The sequence below is a fragment of the Pinus tabuliformis genome, chromosome 3_1, assembly GCF_031772625.1.
Source record: "Pinus tabuliformis cultivar Carrire ecotype Pingquan chromosome 3_1, CPIR1, whole genome shotgun sequence".
Taxonomy (NCBI): domain Eukaryota; kingdom Viridiplantae; phylum Streptophyta; class Pinopsida; order Pinales; family Pinaceae; genus Pinus; species Pinus tabuliformis.
This window is the reverse complement of record NC_142301.1, coordinates 510278960-510298877: the sequence shown is the minus strand read 5'-3', so window position 1 is coordinate 510298877 and position 19918 is coordinate 510278960.

Below are 19918 nucleotides of genomic sequence, written 5' to 3'. Positions count from 1 at the left end.
ATGATAATATCTTGCCGGGTAGCTACGAAGAGGAAAATAAGTTGTTGAAAATGTTGGGTGTTGAGTATATGTCATATTATGCATGTCCAAATGATTGTGTTCTATATATAGGAGAATATGTAGGAAAAGATATATGTCCGAAATGTGGGCATGTCAGGTACCATAATTAAAAAAAGGGTTAAATCACACAGTCCTCCTCATAATATATTGAGGCACATGATTATAATCCAAAGGATTTAAATACTCTTTCGTTGCAAAGAATTAGTTATGTTGTAGGGATGGCATGCCTCACACAGAAGTGATTCTGGAGTTATGTGAATCCCAACAGATTCAATAGCCATTAAGCATATAGAGGACACATTGCCTGAAAAATTAAAGGATTAAGTATGAAGTCTACGACTCAGCATAACCATGGAATTCATCGACCCATATTCACTCCAAAACACCAACTATTCTGTTTGGCCTATAGTAGTGATCAATAATAATACCCCCCCATGGTTGTCCATGAAGAATGAACATCTTATGTTGGCTCTCATAGTCCTTGGTAGAAGACAAGTGAAGAATATGAATGTCTACTTACAACCATTAGTAGTTGAATTTAAGGAATTATGGGAAGGGATACATGTGTATGATGTATCAAGACCCATCGCAACAGGGAGGAGTTTTACATTGCATGGAATATGTGCTTACACCATACATTATTATCCAGACTTAGGAGTTTGCTCTGGTAAATTACATTCTTATTGATTTGTTTAGTAACAATATTATTTTTCATATTAATTTAATTCGTTGCAATTATTTAGATCATCATGGTCACTAATGTGCCGTCATGTATACAATAATTTCATAAGTCTTGTAACAAAAGGGTATCACAAATGTAAATGTTGTAGACGTTCTCTGAAGGCTAGGTGGTCTAACCATCTACAAAACCCAGTGTATGACTGCTCCAGGGTATTTCTCCCGTAAGAACACCCTTACAGAAGAGCAACATCTGCTTTCAATGGTAAACAAGAGAGAACCCAAATGCGTACAATAATGACACCAATTAGATGGCATAGATCATATGAGATAGAGAAGGAGAGGGAGTTTGCAGAAATGCTCAATTCAAATGGGAAGACTATGTTCGATGATCCAGACTTCTTTGACACCTATGTTGAGAAGTTTCCCATTGGGACGAAAAGGAAATCTGCCTTTTGTGAGCTCCCATATTGGGAGCATCTTAAGATTTCTCACTTACTAGATCTCATGCATATATTTAAAAATGTTTCATCTTATTTATGGAGGCACATATCATCGAAAGAAAGTGATACATTGGTTGTTAGGAGAGATCTTATTTCTTCAAAAACTAAAAAGAAACATTGGCCAAGACAACAAACTAGAGGAGAGGCTGGCCCCTCTTAGTATTTCAAAGAAGGTGATGTCCCATGGATTTTAAAGAAAGATGATATTTCTTTTGAAAATGAATTTATAATGAATGTGAGGGTGCCTTATTTATATGGGTCTTCACTACGACGTTGCTTCACTGTGGATGATCATTTGTTAGGGTTGAAATCGCATTATTATTTGAACCTTCTAAGAGTACGTATGTAAAAAACATGATTTTTTATTTTTATGTAATGGGATATTTTATAATTAAGTTTTCTATAATGTACTATTTACTATGTAGTGTCATTATCTTCTGCTTATGCTTGGGTGTGTGGACCATGACTTCCCCCAAGACCTACAACGTGCCATATCTAAATTATTTTCATTTGTATGATAGATCACATCAAAGGAGATTCATACGACTAGAATTCTATGGTGGTGTCAAGAGATAGATGAGATTGTTTGTATGTTTGAGAAGTAACTACCAACGAGTTTCATGGACTTGCAAGTTCATCTTCTAATTCACCTAGTAGATGAGGTTGAATTAGTTTGGGTCATCTCTTGTTGTTAGATGTTCTTCTTAGAGAGGTACATGAAGAAATTGAAAGGTTTTCTTCGACAAAGGGCAAAACTCGAGGGGTCTATGGCAGATAGGTATATATCATATGAGTATTTCTATTATGTCAGTGAGTACATCAAGAAAATTGAAAACACACTAGGTGTGGTGATATGGGATGACAAAAGGGATGAAGATAAAATAGAAGGGGATATTCTTGAAATGAATGGAAAGAGGCAGATGATAAAGAGAAAGTGTGAGCTTATCATTTGTCAAATCACTACACAATAACTATTCGCATTGAACTTCATATTAATGCATATTTTGACCTCATTCATACGATATATATATATATATATATATATATATATATATATATATATATATATATATATATATATATATATATATATATATATATGGTTTGATTTCATCAGTGAATTCAGAAATTGAAGCCATCAACAAATTCATTCTTTATAATATGGAAGCGACGCAACCGTGGGTCGCATTATACGAAGAGAAGAGAAGGAAATGAACCAATGATAAGAAAGAATTAAAACTATTAAGTGGTAGAAGCATGCCTTATCTTGATGATTTAAATGAAAATATGCCAATGACATGCCCTAACAGTTCGGTTGTTGATCAAGTCAGAGAGAAATATGGTGCATCTAGTCATTACCCACGTGCTGAAGAGGATGCACTAAACATAGGGATTTGGTGCAACAACTGGGTGATTATAATATCTTTTTTGTATAGTTTTACCTTCATATTGCACCTTTGAATTGTAACATATATATATATTTTATATTTTTAATTATGTTTGGGTTATTAGACACATGACATTGTGATTTTTTCACATTTTTATAGGTGCATTTGTTCCCATCTATGTGGGCATATGGACATAATTTTCGCACTGAGGATGCCGATGATGGATGCATGACACAAGACTGTGGAGTGGATGTTGAGTTCTACCAATCTAGTTGTGCTAGCCACCATGATCAAAACCAAATGCAGGGGGCATTAGGTTATGTTGGAAAGATACAAGAGATCATTCAAGTGGACTTCTCTTCATTCCAATGTGTTAGTTTTATGGGCAAGTGGTGGGACACCTTTGATTGGAATAATGTAAAGGAAGATCGCAATAGTGGGATGATATCTATCAACACTAGAAATATGTGGCATGAAGCTAGGGAGCCTTATGTTTTCCCAAAACACCGCAATCAAGTGCTTTTTTAACTAGATGTGTTAGTTAGGGATTGGTGGTTCGTATTAAGACACGACCCTAGATTAAAACATGTTTTTGAGAAAAACAATGTTATCATGCCAAGCACCGTTGAAGATAATCAAGGTGATGACAATGGAAAGTGATATGTACTTGTGTTATTTCATCATTTATACTATTGTTATATGTTTTTATTTTCATTATGTCGCAAAGTATTTCCAATTGATGTTTCTCCCTCTGTTGACGTCTCTACTACATGGTTGACATATAAAACACATCAGCCTCATACATAAAATACACTTTTTATTTATTAAATGAAAAATGTATTTATTAATATGGAAACATAACTTTCGATTAAAATAAAAATAAAAATTATCAGTGCACAAAAAACACAGGCATGCACCGACTTCGGTGCTCTTTAAAACACAACTGCACCATAGATGGGGCACACATACCTATAACACACCAATGTTGGTTCACAAATTTAAATTTTCATAGTGGTGTGTCACACATATGCACTAGTGCACATGTATAATATTTTTTCACCGAGACGGAACTTTCACGTTATATAATGCACCGATATATAGCTATATTTTTAAATATTATTTAGCTAGTGTATTGGGTAAATATGATAGCACCAGTGCGAATAGAACATACCAAGAGTACCACATTTGCGATGGTGATTAAGAGGAATTTTTTGGAGTTTCAAATAGACTTAGTAATGCATTTTTGTTTCATGTTTACATTATGTAAAATAAATATCTATTTTTTATGTATTTGTAACAAAATTATTTAAGGTAGACATGTCTTTATCATTGTGAACATGATGTAATATTAGCTAGGAGAAATGTAAAAAACTTGAATTTTAGTGAGTATTTTGTGATAATGTAATTTGCATTATCTAAATTGTATTATTTAACTCATATTTATTATTAAAAAGAGTTAAATTTAAACCAATACAATAGCAAATATAGAACTAAAATAGCATCAAAATGTTATATCTTTATTACTGGAAAAAATTTCACTTGCCTTTTTAAGGGAGAACTTCCAATGGAGAAAATCCTTAACTACAAGTAGCTTGACCACAAGCCTTATTTTACATTTTTTTGTCCTCATATTTAAAGAGAGAAATTTTTAGTTTAAATTGGTAAGAGTTACTATAAAGATTAAATTTATATTGCTTGGAAATCTCATAACTTTAGTAATAATATATATATATATATATATATATATATATATATATATATATATATATATATATATATATATATACTGTATAAAATCTAAATTAATTGCATCGAAAGGCGCTCTACAACTCAATATGGGAGAGATGTTGTCACATAATGTTACATTTAAAAATAGTAAAATAATAAGTGAAATTAATAAATTTAAAATAGTAATAAGAAAAGAAATTAATGCTAGCCATAATTACAAAACTTCCATTTACATTTTAATCTTATATAACTTTATATAGAGATACAATGTAACCAAAAGTAAAAAAATAATAATTTAGCTTTTATTCTGATGAAGAAATGTAATGAGTAAAAAAATCTAATTTAATTTTTACGACAAGAAAAAAATGTATTTTTTTCACATGACAAGAAATAATGTTATTGATATTACATTATGTGTAATTCATTCAATGTTCCATTTAAATGTGATATTTAAAAAATATATATATTTATAAAAAAAAAAATATTTTACTGACAACCATAAGTAAAATATTTAAATGTCCATATTAAATAACATAATTTTTTAGATACTTTTTTTTTTATTAGACTATTTCTATATTAAAACCAATGTATTTTACAGCAGGGCCTCAGCCTTGATATTTCTAGCCAATACCATGGCATTCTAGCATACACATATGACAAATTTGCAGTTGACTTGCATGTTTTTGGTTCGATTGGGAACTAACTCAGGTTTGCGCGTGCCTCGGCCATACCATGAGTGCGCCTGACGCTTACACTGACCAATCGATGAAAGGGAATGTTTCAAGCTGACTTCCTGACCATATTTGCACTGCCAGCTATGGGCATTCTCCAGCTCAGAAGTGGGCCTGTGTGAACACAGGAGGACCGACCTCATTGATGTGCGTGGCCAGTTTCGAGCCATAGTGAGAGGAGCTGGACATTGGCGGTAACCAATGGCACCTGTAGGTGACCCTTTGCCTGTCATCACCATCCTTATCTTGCTAACTTTCCGATCAATGCCTCTCTGTTTGGATTGAATAGTCCTGTTGCGCCAGAGCGATGCATTCCTTTTGTAGTTGTTCATCATTTGTATCACTAAGAGGGCCTGAGAAGTTGTAAATCTGCTGATTGACCCCCTAGTTGGCCATTTTTTCTACCACTTTGTTGGCTGTGCGCCTTATGTGCCTGAATGTGATGCTTTGGGGTATCCACAGCCTTTCCTCCATTTGCTCCAATCTACTGAGTAATCTCCAACTTGTGGTTGTTTTAGAAGCTGGGGAGCCTGCCTGTATTCTGATGACTGCTGCTATTATTATGAGGGAGTCTCCTTCAACCTCAAGAGGATACAAGTTTTCTTGCTCTACTATGCAGATTCCTTTCCAGATTCCTTCCAGCTCCGCTGCATTGTTGGTGTCGATGCCAATATTGCCATGATAAATGTGTCTGATTGTGCCCATTTCATCTCTGAAGACCCCTCCATAACCAGCTGGTCCGGGGTTTCCCTTAGCCGCGCCATCAAAGTTTAATTTGAACGAATTGGGAGCAGGGGGAAACCAGATTAGAGGAGAGGCAGAGCTGGAAGGGGAACAGGGGTTGTTTTGGACCGGAGAGGAAAAGTCCATGTTCCAGGCCTTTAAGATGAGGCGTTCCTGAGGGAGTTCTGGCAGGTCCGCAGGTTGCCATTGTCTTGATGCCAGAGTCTCTCGGAGATTGTGCTGGAGGAGAAGCCATAGAGTGTCGATGGGTTTGCTGGAGTTGTTGAAGACTCTATTGTTTCTCTCTTTCCATAATATCCAGTAAGAGAAACCTGGGATGAGGTTCCACAGCGAGTTTAACAGAGAGCTTTGGAAGGGATGCCTTGGCCAGTTTCTGATGGTTTCTGCAATATCTCCTTGTCTTCTGCCAGATCTTCTGTTGCAGTTATCAATTTTCTCCCATAGTTGAGTGGCAAGAGGACAGGTATCCATTAGATGCAAAGCTGTTTCTGCGTTGAGGTTGCAGTTAGGACATCTTGAAGGTCCTATGAATCCTCGTTTTTGCAGCTTGTCCCATGTGAGAATTCGCTGTTTGCCTAGCAGCCATAAGAATGTGGAGACCTTGGGCCATATGCCTGGTTGCCATACTTGGTCCCAGAGTTTGTCTTTGTTTGCCTGCGTGGGTGTGTAGCGTAGATGATGTGCTTCCTTCGTGGTAAACATACCTTTAGGTGTGTGACCCCAGCGAAGCTTGTCCTGTTGATCAGATTGCTTGATTTTCCTTTGATTCAGCTCCTGCTCTATCTCTGTGTAGGATTCTCCTTGCCAGTTGGCCTGCCAAGTGCTTGCTGATTTCTAGCAATGAAAGTCATGAGATGTTTGTTGTTGCCAGAATTGATGAACGCTGATAAGATCAGCGTGATGCATATGAGCCTGCCACCTTGGCTTGTGAAAGAGGGATGCTAGTTTTGGGAGTTGTTGCCATGAATCCTCCCAAAATCTAGCTGAGGTACCCGAGTGCACTTCCCAGAAGCTGTGTTCCTGTATGAAGGCACTGTGGAGCTTGGCAACATTCCAGATCAAGGAGCCTGGAGTTGTAGGGTAGATTCTAATGAGATCCTTCCATTGACATCCGAGCACATATTTTTCTTGCCAAAGATGAGCCCAAGGAGTGTGTGGTTTGGAGAGCCAGTTCCACCATACTTGAGCTCCCATTGTGTTGTTACTGTGGAGGGGATCTCGCAGTCCTAACCCACCAATTGCTTTTGGTTGACAGACTTCATGCCAATTTACCAGTGCCCATTTCCTGTTGAGACCAGAGGAGCCCCACAAAAAGTTTCTCTGCAAATTGCGGATTCTTTTAAGAACCCATTTAGGAGCAGCTAAAATAGAAAAGAGATAAAGGGGCATTGCCTAGAGAATGGTTTTTATGAGGATAAGTCTGCTGGCCATGTTGAGCGAGCGAAAAGTCCAGGAGGAGAGCTTGGATTCCAGCTTGTCTATTAGGGTTCTCCAAGAGGCATTTTTAATAGCTGAGTCCAGTAGAGGGGCTCCCAAGTATTTCAAAGGGAGCATTGCAATGGAGTATCCCAAAATTCTTGCTATGTTTCTTTGAGTAGAGGCTGGAGTATGAAAGAAGAATAGTTGGGATTTGGCAGCATTAATAGAGGTGCCAGAGGCTTCAGAAAAAAGAGAAAGCAGATCTTTGAAGGCAGAGGCTTCTTGAGAAGAAGGGTGTTCGAAGAGCATGGTGTCATCAACAAACTGTTGGTGAGACAGAGGGTGAAGACCATGTAGAGAAATGCCTTTCAGGGTTTGAGAGGAGATAGCTGAATGGAGCAAACGGCTGAGGCCTTCAGCCATTAGAACAAAAAGAAAAGGGGAGAGGGGGTCCCCCTGATGGATTCCACGAGAGGGGTGGAAGGGTTTGGATGGAGAGCCATTGAGCAGGATTGAGTAGCTGGGTGGAGAGATGAGATTCATGATCCATCTGGTCCAAGTTGCATTAAAGCCGAATGCCAATAACATCTGTTGTATATAAGTCCAGCTGAGTTTATCAAATGCTTTTGAAAGATCAAGCTTCAGAATCATACCAGGCTTTTTTAGAAGCTTTAGTGAATGAATCACTTCGTTTGAGAGAATTATGCCGTCCATTATTTGTCTCCCTTCTACATAGCCTGTCTGCTCTGGCGAGATGAGGAGAGGGAGAAGGGGTTTGAGCCTGTTGGCCAAGACTTTGGATATAAGTTTGTAGATGACGTTACATAGTGCAATAGGCCTGTATTTGTCGGGTGTGTTTGACTCGGCCCCTTTGGGAATTAGCGCTAAGAAGGTGGAGTTAAGCGAAGGGAGAATCCAATGCATTGTTCGTGATTCCTCCACTAATTCCCAAACCTCTGTGCTAACCAGCTCCCAAAATTCATGAAAAAAATTAGCTGTGAACCCGTCAGGACCGGGTGCCTTACCATCTTTGATTTGAGCCATGGCTTCTTCCACTTCTTTCATTGAGATGGGTTGAAGCAGCTGTTTGTTGTGGTCCTCCGTAATTATTTTAGGGATGAGCTGTGTAATTTTTTTAATAGCTTGATCTCTGCTTTCTGGTCGTTCCTTAAGGATTTCCTGAAAGTGTTCTTGGAATTCCTTTTCCATTTCTTCATGCTTTTCTAATTTTTCCCCTTGCCTGTTGTTGATGAATGCTATATTATTATGCATCCTTCTTTGGATTGTGGATCTGTGGAAAAACTTCGTGTTTTTCTCCCCCTCCTTTAGCCAACGAATGCGAGACTTCTGCCGCCATAGAGTTTCTTCTTGCTGTCTGCGTGTCTCAATTTCAGTCCAAAGGATCTACTCCTGGTTCGCTCTGTCTTCTATTCGCCCTTCCATGATAATCTTTTGTTGTAAAGTGCACATTTGCTGCTCCAATTTTTTTCGCTGCTCAATTATGTTGCCGAACTAGGTATGATTCCAATTTTTGAGAACCTGTTTGAGACTTTTCAATTTCTGTTGGAAGTGGAACATTTTGGTTCCTTTAGAGGGTTTGAAGGTTTTCCAGGCCTCCTTAACCACTATTTTGAAGTTGGGATTGGTGAACCAAAACGCCTCAAATCGAAAGGGTCTGTTGCTTTTTGTGCCTGGGCGTGCCCATTGTAACATAATGGGCCAGTGATCGGATCCTCCTTGAGGCACAATAGAGGCGTGAAAATCCCCTCCAAGGTGTATGGCATTGTCCGAAATAAGAAAGCGATCCAGTCTTGAGGCAATGTGCTGGGATCCGCTGCGTTTATTGGACCAAGTGTAGACTCCATTTGAGGTGTGAATGTCCATAAGATGGTTGTTTTGAATGTAATTACGGAAGCCAATACTGTCCCCTTCTAATTTCGATCTGCTGCCACTTTTTTCTTCCAGGGCTCTAATGATGTTGAAATCACCCCCTCCAATCCATAGCGGAAATTGTCTGTTTGAATTCAGAATCGTGAGAGTGTCCAGAAGTGCCAGTTTCTGATTTAATTGTTGCGGAAAGTAAACATTTGAAAGATGACCGTGAATGTCTGTTCCTATAAGATGGAAGGTAGCTTGGATGAAGAAATGAGATGCGTGGAAGTCTTGGAGAGTGAGAAGTTGTGGGTTCCAAATGATCGCTAGTCCCCTCGAGGCGCTTGAGGCATCCACAGTGACTAAGCTGCAGCCTGCCCAGATCTTTCTCAGAATCTTTTCTAAGATGGTACTGTTGCTTTTTGTTTCTTGAAGAAAAACTATAGAGGGCTTTTCTTGTTGTATCACATTTTTTAACATTCTATGTTTGGAGGCACTGTTCAACCCTCTTACATTCCAGGAAAGAAGCTTCATGAGGAACTTTGGGGTTGAGATTTGTAGAACTTTGTCAGCTTAGGGAATCTCCCAGATTCCATAAGCAATTCTCCTAGGATGATAGTCCTCTGCAGGTCCGTTTTGCGCCCTCTTTTTTTTGTTTCTTTTAGGATTTTCTTTCCATCCCATGGGCTTCCTACTTGTATTCCTAAGCATTTGTTGTGTTGCGCTTTGCTGAGAACTCCTTCCAGCCTTTCGATTTCCCATGGAGGGATTGTGTTGTACTCTTTCTGTTTGCAGGCTGTCTCCAGCTTGAGTATATCTAAACCTTCTAAGTTGATACTCTCTGGATCTTCATCCATTTTTGAGGGCATGTTTTGATCTTCCATGAGAGTATTGTCCTGAGTGCTGAGGATTAGAGCCGCTTCCAGATCCATTGAAGAAGATTGCGCTGCAATCTCTGGTTCCGATTTCTTGTGAGCAGGGGAGATGGGAAGGCTTGAAGGATCTGAGTCAGATGATGGCCGAGGAAGATTGGGGATCCGGGAGGGAGAAGGAAGTTCAGGGTTAGCCAAGGGTGAAGCTGGAGGATTCTCAGAAGGATCGAGAGGGGTGAGAATCGAAAATCTGTTCAGGGAGTCTAGCTTTTTGGAGCTATCAGGAGCTGGGGTGGATTTCTTTGCATGGCAGCAGCGATTAGGGATTTTGGTGAAGCCTTCTGAGTCTGTGCTAAGATCATTGACAGGGGGTTTGGGTTGAGGATTGAGGGGACAATCCCTGAAGAGATGGCCATGCTCATGGCACTTTCTGCAACGAAAAGGAATGTGCTCATAATCTAAAGTTTGAATCCACTCAAAGTCGTCGTGGAAAAGACTTACCGAGTCTGCTAGAGCTTTGGTAAGGTGCATTTGGACACAGATCTGAGCGTAAGAAGTATATCTGCGAGTTTTAGTTTCCTCAGAAGCTTTGATGAAGGTCCCCAGGCTGTTGCCTATGTCCCTTAGAGTTTCCTCCTTCCAATATTCTGCAGGGAGGGAATACATTCGTATCCAGACAGGAGCCCAGCTGAAGTCCTCCTTGTCTGGATCGAATCTTTCTTTCCATTCTCTTAAGTACAGTCCAGAAGAATTGAAGAAGTACGGACCTCCTTCAAATATGCATGATTTGTCCTCCAGACAGTTAAAGATTGCCGTGAAGAAGCCTTTGGGGCCAAGCTGCAAAGTGACTTGTCCCTTAGGCTTCCATTTTGAAGCGATCCAGCCATGCAAGGCCTTTTCAGTAGGCCAGAATCCGAGGAACTTGCCGATGAGTGCATGGTCCCTCATAAATTGAATTTCGCCATTGATTTGTTGGCTGGGGAGATCGACTTTGATTCTTTTGGCCTTTTTTGGTATGCATGTGGCTGAAGTCGCCTTTGGTTGTGACTTAGGAGCTTTTTTATTCCCTCCACTGTCTTTGCCCGTATCATCGCATGTAGCAGCAGTTTCTTCTTCATTGATGGCCGGATCTGGTCCTTGATCTGTTTCTGGAAGGCTTGCTGGTTTGTGCAGAGGATCTTTTTGTTTTTTCCTGGAGTTATCAGAGGATGAGTCGATGTGTGGAGGGGGGAGGATCCCGCCCCTCCTGGGAGCGCATTCATTGAAGAACCCTCAGTCAGGGCGCCGCGGATTGAAGGTTGAAAGTCGAGGGAAGCAGGGATTTCAGAATGGTGATCAGGGGCGATTCAGATCACATCTCCAGAGCCGATGTAATTTTTTTTTTTTTTTTATTTATTTTATTTTATTTTTAGATACTTTATATAGAGAAAAATAAAGTAATTTAAATTGAAAATTTTCTTATATTTTCACTTTAGAGAGAAAGATTGAGAGAATTCTTATTCCATTAATAGTTGCTTTCTAATTCAATGTATGGGGGATATTTGTGAAATTTTCAATGTTTAATATGGATTTGGTATGTAATATTTTAGAAAACATTAATAATACAAATAATTAAATGTATACATACAAAAAAAATATGAAGGGGCATATTTTAACATTTTAATATGGAGAACGTGAATTATAAATAAAATATTTCATTGTCAAATACATATATACTATACCAACTTCCTGGATCCACCAAGCACCTAAAGGGATCAAATATCTTTTCACTCAAAAAGATGTTTGGATCTCAAGAGATTTGATCCCTCTCGACGCTCAGTAGATCCAGAGTTAAGATGGATCTAGGCTACAGATTGTAAAAAAGAATTGACTTAAGTTTTTTAAATTTAAAAATAGATTGAATTTTATAAACCAATATTGAATTAGTTAAATTGTATTTTTGAATGATTTGTTGTTAATAATATTTTATATTAAAACTGAATGAGTTACACATTTTCATCTTTTTAACAACTAGCTAAATTATTTTACCTTTTATTATTTTATCGTTGTGAGTATTGAAATATTTCACTAATTAAGTTAGATTGAATATCAATGAACTATCTGAGCAATAGAAAAATATTTATCGTAATTTTACAATCAAAGTTTCAACCATACTAAACTTTGTAATTTATAAAAATATCTTTGCATTTTTTTTAAAGTAAGCCATTTTACATGCAATTTCATATATAAAAGTTTGATATAAATTCACCAATACATAATCTATAATAAAAATTATTTCATAAAAATAAACATCACGAGGATGATTATCTAACAAACATAAACATCATCTAAGATACACATTCCAATTCACTACCATCATCTAATTATATACACTTTTAGTAGCACATATAAACATCGTTAGCTAACAAACAAATCTAATAATATAACAGGGCATCATAATTGTGGTCACATATAACAAAACACAAAGGTTGTGATTTAACATCATCACCACACACGTCCTCAAATTAATATAAATCTCATGTCAAATAATTGTTTTTATGTATACATTTATCTGCAAAAAAATTAAATGAACATATCTAATATGACCTAACAATATACACATCAATGCCAACATATAAATTAAGTACATAAACATGAACAAAAGACATGAAACACACACACACACACACACACATGTAAAGAATTCAAATAACTGCATCATGAAGTCAAATAAGTGAAATCAAATATCTGATACAACAGATATAGTACTAGTTCCTGTAGCCTAGTTTGTAGTAGAAGATGATGGATGGTCAACAATTGCCTGATCAATTACGTTTGTCAAACTCAACTAAGGTGGAGGACTAAGAGGTGGCTGGTCTGTAGTAGAAGGTATTAGATGGTTTGCAGGATTAGAAGGTGGTTGATCTGCTTTATCAGGAGAAACATGCGAAACATACTCTATCTCTAACATCTGATCATTATGAGGTGATTGATGAGTAGGTGTACTACTTGAAGGATCCCTGGCACCCTGAAGGCCATGATCCGTTGGGGTGGCACCACTAGAATCATCATCATCACCATCCTCATCATCATGATCCTGATCATCACCCTCATCATCATGATCATGATCATCACCTTCATCATCGTCATGACCACCCTCATCTGATGGATGTGCTGCTGCATGATGCCTTGCATCCCTCATCGTTGCTAGTAAAGTACTAGCTCCGATGACACGCCGCATAAGAGACAATAAATCCCATAGACAGTCCCTATATTGATCCACAAACATCAAATCCAATGATATCTCAAGGCCTTGCAGGGCAGACTCCCTGTCGAACCAAAACTTTGGAAAATCTATCACAGTCATCCATATGAAAGCGTATAGCAGTCCTCCACTCCTGGACACCCATGCCCCCCTAACTATATGCCGCACCCTCTTGAACCTCACCCATCTCCTCATCTCTTGCATTCAGAGATGGGGGAGGAGGCATGTCTCCGTCATATGAGATGATGCCTACAAAATATATAGTACACAAAAATAATTAGACAAATTCATTAAAAAATTTAATAAAACAAGTTAAAGAACATGTTAGAATAAATTTTATTTTAATTTATTAAAACAAGAAAATGAAACTAGATTAATTTAAAGAAAACACTAATATTACATCTATCATCTGGAGGCTTAACCAATTTGAAGAAGATGTTGAGACACCCTCTCCAATCAATCCCCACGTATGGATACCCCAACATGACAAACACACGACCATCCACACTGACCAGTAGCTCTAGTGCCTCATTCGAAATCTTAGCTGGAAACTTTGGTATGCCCCTCTTGGGAATCATCTACCCCCACATGCGTATTCATGCCTTAGTGATCTACCTAGGAGGGAAGCGATAAAATGTAGGCTTCGTCTCCGTAAGCATATCAAAAAAAAAAAATCTTCGAAGAAAAAGGGAAGGTCTCCCTCCCATGTCTCGACAATGCAGGACTATGTAAAGTCACACAAAACTACCTCAAAAAAACGGTAGACCATCTGATGTAATGTGACACCTAAATCAAAGAATCAACATAAAACAAAAGAGGGAAAATAATTCACTTCCCTTCACCACAATAATGTGAAATGGTGTTGACTAATAATGAGAGGCACCTAGCCTCCTCTGTAGAAAAGGAAGAAATTTCTAGCTGCCCACCATGGATCTGAAAATCTGATGGACGGATCACATGAGGCCCAACATATCTCTGAGTGTATATAAGTTTACTCCCAATTGCAAAACCACGGGGAACATAAGGGAAATGGGTAAAATAATCCCCTCTCCTAGATAGGTTAGCGATAAAGTATATTTCCTCCTCTATGGGCCTATACCACAACTTAGGACTGACATAGAAAGCCTGTTGCTGGAAATTCCATAGGCGGATTAGATGCACCAATAGGACATAGTGTGCCTTCAGAGATGCACCCTCCTCATAGTACTTGGGGAGGCCTTCATTCCTCAAGAGCGCTCGGGTCGCCAGATTAATAGGGTGAGGGTATAAATCCTCTCCCTCTCTCTCACCTTCCATGGTTGGACCATATTGTATGTGTCCACCTGCTGCTCCAGCTCCTGATGCTGCTCCCTCTACTGACATCTTTCCTACATTATTGACATATAAAATAAATTAACCTCTTATATATATATATATATATATATATATATATATATATATATATATATATGAAGCATGTATTTATAACTATGGATAGATAAAATTCAATTTTAAAAAATAAAAATAAAATTACCAATGCGCTCAAAACACGATCATGTGCCTACACTAGTGCGCTTTCAACTACAACCACACTGGTGATGGTGCACACATAAGTATAATCCACCATAGGTGTTTTAGAGATTTAACTTTTCATAGTGGTGCAACATACTTGTGCACCGGAGCGCACATATAACCTATTGGCAATGGTATGGTACATTTAGGTTATCGAATGCATCGAGCTATAGGAATATTTTTAAATATTTATTTGAGGTGCATTTGGTAAATATAAACACACCAGGAGTGAAGCACTGACACACAATTTTTCGCATATTTCTTGGTGTGTTTATATTCACGAAATGCACTGACATAATGACAGTGTGTTATGTTCACGCACCGAATCATGGTGCACCCTATAAATTTGTAGGGCGCATTGATCTCATTGCAAGCCGAATATATTGAGCGCATCGCACATCGAAATTTTTTTATTTTATGAAAACAATGATAAATTCAACCTAATTTCCATGTATAATCTTCTAAAAACTTAAATTAGAAAGAAACATAGAGATTATCTGGACATTTGGTCACTGAGGAAGCATTGTGGACAAGTAATGGAGAAAAAAAAAATTCACAGTATTTGAAAAAGTTGGAAACTCGAATAGTGAGCATGGTACTAAAAGGTGGTGAGAAGAAGAACCACCAACATCAAAGATATTTCATGTGGAAAGAGTGGAACCAATGCTTCAAATCTCTCCCACACTGTAGATGGTAAAACTGAAAATTACGGAAGAGGGGGGGTTTATTTAACCCTCCTCCAATGCATTTTTCGAAGCACACCAGGGCGGCCTTTATCCAAAAGCACCATGTTTTTTTTTCAAATTTAAAATTATCATAGTGTTTTATTGAGATGCCCAAGAATTTATGTTACTGGTAACACACTGATGCTGTGGTTTTGCAATAGCACTGGTATTTTTTTAGAAATTACAAATTATTTATGGGTACACTTTATAAGATGCCCTAGGTTGTTGTTATACGTTTACCATCCTAAGACGTCATTGTTGGATAACAATTGTATGTTTTACTATATGAAGGAGTCCAATGCTATCGAATATTCAAGCACCGATACGTTTGGGTATTTAGCGGACTATGGTTTCTTAATAAAAAAAAATGTGTTGTTGCACTATGGTATATGCAGCGCTGGTGCATGTATGGATAATGAAGCACCGGTGCGCTTGAATAATAATTAGGGGAATTTTGAGGTCTAAAATGGGCCTCCTAAGGAAATTATAAAATAATAGGGGAAATAATAAAATAAGATTATATTACATCATCAAATTTTAGGGGAGAAAAAGAAAAAACTATTTTTTCAACTCGTATTTTCAACTTATCTCCCTATGGTTTTACTCAAATTTTGAGTGGCAACACTTGTTGGATGCATAATTCAATTCTTCATCCAAGGAGTACCCGTGTTGCATAATTTTGATAGAATCTACTACACAAAAAATGAGAAATACATGAAAAACATGATTGTAATAAGTTATTTCATGTATTTCTAATTTTTCATGTAGCAGGGTCTATCAAAAGTATGCAACATGGGTACACTGTGGATGAGGAATTAAAATTTTCATCCAATGAGTACTCCTTCTTGAAATTTGAGTAAAAACTTAAGGAGGTAATTTGAAAATAAGAGTTGAAAAAAGTAGTTTTATTATTTTATTATTTTTTAATCCTTTTACTTTTTTACTCCAAAAATGGTGAATCATCCCCCATGGTTGAGATAATCATCTTGAATCGTATTGGTTCTTATAAAGTTTATTTTGGTTGCAAATTTTTCTTAGGAGGCCCATTTTAGACCTCAAAATTCCCCTAATGTTAGACACATTGTCAAAGAAACATCCACTAAAACATCCACTCGCCCACCTCAGCGAGTGACCTCTGCTACAAACAGATATTTGGGATATTTTTATAAGGCCCCACAAAAACCTATGCTAGAAGGTATTTTCCTTATAGTGGTGGGTCATTATATATATATATATATATATATATATATATATATATATATATATATATATATATATATATATATATATATATATATATATATACACACACACCCCAAGATAAAAGTTTTTTTTCTTATCTTATTACTTGTCATAATTAACATAATAACATAATTTGATTATAGCTTCTCTTTGTTGTACATCTATTCTGCAAACTTGGCATTTGAGGTCTTTAATTTTTTATTTTTTTTTAAATAAGCCACCATTTCAATTTGTTTATTAATGTTTCAATACAATTAGTGTTGCGAGCTCATAATCTTCTTATGCCCAACACATAGCTCATCAACCTAGTGTCCGCGAACATGTCAGGGGATCTCCCTGGTAAGAAGTCCCAACTAGACCTCAGAACGTTTGGAGTAAGAGTCCCAACAATGGGTAGTAAAGCTATGCCTTGACTGCGATTGTGCAATCTTGTAGCAGCTACAACCACTCTCCAAAATTTTGCCTTCGCTTTGTTTTGGAGCCTCCCTCCTAAAAATCTTAGCAACATGTCTTGCACTACTCAGCTAATTATGTTTTTGTTTGGAGTTATCTTTCACTCTGCAACTTCTGTTCGCTAACTTATTTTGTTGACCAACCACAAGCAGACCCCGTGACTTGGTTCACATTTGGTTCTTGTGCTATCTTGGCAAACTACGCAATCCTAGAGGGCAACCAACCTTAATCTCAGGAATTGTGCAGAGTAGCCTAGCAGTGAGCCCTGCTATCCAGAAATGCACAGAGTAGTCCGACAGATAGCCTTGCTTAGATAAATTGCGTAGAACATCCAAAAACAAGGCTTCGTCTTAGGAATTGTGAAAACCCAGCTGGTAGCTTGTCTTCAGCTAGGAAATTGCATAGAACATGAGAGGCAACTAGAGCCACTTAGCCCAGGAATTGCGCAAAAGCATTCCTCATATTGTTTTCTGATGCATGTGCCGACAAGTTTCCTAGTTCCCTCCAGAACTGTGTAATCTTCCCATGCATGCATGGCATCCCTTTCCTGAAAAACCAAAAAGCATCCCTAAAAAATAGGGATCTACTTTTAGCACTAGGAGTTACATGCAATTTGACTTTAGAAACTTCCCGTAAATTGTCTTTTTCTCCTAGATTTGTGGCATGCACATCATAATCCATAAATATTCCAAATATATTTAAATGACAGCCCAGAGCTCATTCTACACACTCGATCTTGGAGCTCTGGCATTCCCGAGACATCTAGGAACCTTCGGCATAGTCGGTGTAACTTTTTTGGGTAAGTTTTGCTTTTCAAGTATTTTGCTACTTTTTTTGTCGCTTTCATTTCCTTGGTTTGCGTGAGTGCTGTTTTGCATGTTTTATTGAATGAAAACTGGCATTTTAGTTTGTTTTAACTTGTAGAAGTGTTGTTTCAAGTTTTTCATTGTCTTTCCTAAATGTTACATGCATAACACTATTTTTGCACTAACGGTTGCTATTGTGGTGACCCTCCCCACTAGCTTCATTGTTCTTCTATTTCACTGATTCCTGTCTACACCATCCTTTGCTCTCGCTTTCAAATATACTCGTTTTCAAGTTGCCCTTGGGCAGATCTAGGCTGCCTTGGCTCAGATCTTTCTTTCACTGGCATGCTCTACACATTCCTGAACTTGAGGCCTTGCCTTGGCCCCATGAATTATGCAAATATTGCATGTCACTGGCCTCTGGTTGTGCTCTACACTATTCTGGGAGTCTGTGCCCAGTCTTGCTCACTGGGATTGCGCAATGTGCAGTCCCAACCAACAGTCAAGTTGGACTGAATTTCGTATTTCACAGTTCTTGTCCATAGTCAGCCTAGCTGGACTGCGCTCTATGCAGTTCCAGTTAGCAGCAGGTCTCACTGGAAGCTAGGACTACGCAATGCACAGTTCCAACTAACAGTCCCTGACCTCCAAGAGTCACTACTGTGAAATCTAGCCCAACAATCACTCGGTTTGTTGCTTTTTGAAGAAGCTTTGGAAAATTTGGAAAGAGTTCTTAAAAGATGTAAGGAAGCAAACCTTTCACTAAGCCATGAAAAATGTTTTATGATGTTTACAAAAGGAATTGTTTTAGGGCATCACATTTCAGGAGATGGGATTAAAGTTGATAAATATAAGGTTGAAGTCATCTCTAAATTATCAATTCCAAATTGCCAAAAGGATGTTCGAAGTTTTCTAGGATTCACAAGATACTATAGATGATTTATAGAAAATTTCACTAAAATAGCATCCCCACTCTTCAAATTACTCACCAAGGATTGTGAATTCAATTGGAATCCTGACTGTCAGTTAGCATTTAAGACTTTAAAAACAAAAAATTTTGAAGCACCCATCTTGAGAGGTCCAAATGGGAAACTACCTTTCCACATTTCAACAGATGCTTCAGATACAACTCTAGGAGTTGTATTAGGACAAAAAGACTCCATTCCATATGCCATCTACTATACAAGTAAGAATTTGACTCCCACTGAGTTGAACTATACTGTAATTGAAAATGAATTTTTAGTTGTTATTCATGCAATCAACAAGTTCAAACATTATATAACAGGCTATGAAACCTTTGTTCTTACAGATCACACTGCAATTAGCTATTTAATGAATAAACCTATTACTAATGGTAGAGTTACAAGATGGCTTTTACTCTTGCAAGAATTCAATGTTACTGTGCTAGATAGACCTGGAAAACAAAACATAGTTGCTGATTTCTTGTCCAGAATTCAGAATATCAAAGATGGCACTCCGGTTGAAGATAAGTTTCCTGATGAATATCTTTTTGCAGTGACTACTCAAACTCCTCAGTTTGCAAATATTTCTAATTACTTAGTCACAAGGAAATTGCCTTAACATTTGTTTCCTAGAGAAAAAAGAAAAATCATTCAAATAAGTGCAAGATACTCATGGATCACTAATGAATTGTATAAAACAAGCCTAGATCTTATGATTAGAATATGTGTTAGGGAAGATGAAATGCTTGAGATTCTTAAGGCATGTCATGATGAGCCGTATGGTGGACACTTTGCTGACAAGAGGACAACCCATAAAATCCTTTCTTTAGGATATTATTGGCCATCCATCTTCAAAGATGCCAAAGAATATGTCATGAGGTGTGACAGTTGCCAAAGGGTAGGGAAACCTACTCCTTCAAATGAAATTCCACTACAAGTT